The sequence below is a fragment of the Gekko japonicus genome, unplaced genomic scaffold, assembly GCF_001447785.1.
Source record: "Gekko japonicus isolate JY-2015 unplaced genomic scaffold, Gekko_japonicus_V1.1 scaffold1491, whole genome shotgun sequence".
NCBI lineage: Eukaryota > Metazoa > Chordata > Lepidosauria > Squamata > Gekkonidae > Gekko > Gekko japonicus.
The window spans coordinates 291768-293939 of NW_015159755.1; the positions used below are offsets into that span (position 1 = coordinate 291768).

The 2172-nt window shown below is 54.1% G+C and overlaps 1 protein-coding gene across 1 annotated transcript in view; it reads left to right on the plus strand.

Moving 5' to 3' along the window:
• Positions 1–2172, plus strand: part of LOC107105736 (adenylate kinase isoenzyme 5-like) — a 76073-nt gene that overhangs the window by 72737 nt on the left and 1164 nt on the right. The gene's annotated exons all lie outside the window — the stretch shown is intronic.

Genomic DNA, 2172 nt, shown 5'->3' on the forward strand with positions numbered 1-2172 from the left:
TTTCCCTCTCAGTCTCCACCAGGTTGTCAGCGTATGTTTAACGTTAGGATTGCTTTCTCTTCAACGTGCATCACTTTCCACTTAACCTAGGTCCCGATCACACACAGAAGTAGCCACGTGAGAGGCACGCCTGCCAGGCGGATTTTAAGGGCGCGATCGCACGGGAACGTCTGGCAAGCGTCCCACACCCGTTGCCAACCCATCTCGTCTCCCCGAAGAAGCGGAGTTAAAAAATACCGGGGGAAGCACAGTACCAAGTGGGTTTGCGGTGGGCTGCAAACGGACTTCCCCGTGTGATCGCTCCGGCACACTCCCATCGCATCAGTGATCCCTCGTCGAAGCGCACCGGAAACACGCGGCGACGGGAAAAAACCGATTCACCCGCCACTGCGTTTGATCGTGGGTCAAATTAAAGGTAAAGGTTCCCTTGCTCGAAAGCCAGTCGAATCCGACTCTAGGGTTGCGGTGCTCATCTCCGTTTCAAAGCCGAAAAGCCAGCGCTGTCCGAAGACGTTTCCGTGGTCATGTGGCCGGCATGAGTAAACACCAAGGCGCACGGAACGCTGTTCCCTTCCCACCGAAGCAGTACCTATTTATCTACTTGCAATTTCTTGCTTTCGAACTGCTAGGTTGGCAGGAGCTGGAACAAGAGATGGGAGCTCACTCCATCATGTGGCACCCGGGTCTCGAACTGCTGAACTACCGACCTTCCACAGCCTGCAGTTCGGCGTCTTAACCACTTGAGCCACCGCAGCTCAAATTACTACGCAGCAGGTCAAATTACTACGGAGCAAATAGCCTCACTTTCTCCCCACGTTGTCTGGCACATGTGACCGCACTCTTGGTATCTCTAGTTAAAGAGATCTGAGGTAACTTGTGTTGGAAAAGACCTTTCTCTGCCTGGGACCCTTGAAGAACCACTGCCAGAGAGGATACTGGGCTAGAGGGACCAACGTTCTGACCTGGCATCTAGCAGCTTCATATGTTCATATGGCACCCACCTAATTTCCTTTTCTGCTTGGGAGGGGCTGTGGCTCCTTGGTCAGAGCACGTGCTTTTACACCAGAAGGTCCCAGGTTCCATCCCTGGGATCTCTGTTCGAAAGGATCTCTAGCAGGAGCGTCTTGGAAAGGCCTTCCTTGTAGCGCTTCTGCCAGTCAGACAAGAAAAATACTGAGCTAGACGAAACAGCAGTCGGGCTCAATAGAGGACAGCTTGAGGAGGGATTGGGAAGCATCAGAAAGTATTCTTGGGGCTCATTGACAGACATACAGGGGTCATTTCGTAGAAAAAGAGCTAGGGGAACTCATTAGCATAACTCATTAGCATATGCCACACCCCCTGACATCAGGGGCCCGGCGGTGGACCTGCAAGGCCGGAGGGTGTGCGAGGAAGCCCCGCCAAGGCCCTCCCTGGCCCCAGGCAGGCAGGGGTGGGGAGAGGCGGGGAGGAAGCAACTTACCCTCCCTCTTCTCCTGCCTCCTCCTGGCTGAATGAGGGCCGGAAACGGGGCGGCCGGAAGCAGGGGGCGGGACTTCGTCATATGCCCCGCCCCCTGCACCTCACCTGGGGGAACTGTGATCCCCCGCAATCCCCCCCGAAATGACCTCTGCAGACATCCCCCCCCCAAAAAAACCCACCACATACATGGAAAATCCATAGAATCTGCAACATCAAAACTTATAGTGCTCTGATGCATATATTGTATTCATTCCTGTTTATGGGTCTTACGGATGTGAATTTGGAGGCAGAAGATGCCCAGATCTGTGAGACCAGGGCCCGGGGCAGCCATTCAACCTTCATGCAGATTATTTCCACTCAAGTCATTAATTCCAGGTGCAAAGGCTCTTGGGGATGGACGTCTTTGATCAGGGGAATGGGACTTGGGACAGTTTGGTGAGGTGCTGAGAGATGTGAACTGGAATCAATGAAGAGGGGTTAGAAGCAGTGATGGTCACTCCAAACACTGTAGGACAGGGGTGTCGAACTAATTTGTTATGAGGGCTGGACCTGACATAAATGAGACCTTGGCCCCGGTCACACTGGGGGGAAAGGTGCAGCTGAAGTGCGGCTTTTTTGAGCCGCATCAAAAGAGACGCGCGACGGCGGGATCAGACAGATCCCCTGAGTCGCCGCACATTTGCTCCCTGGCACGATCAGATGCCGGGGGGG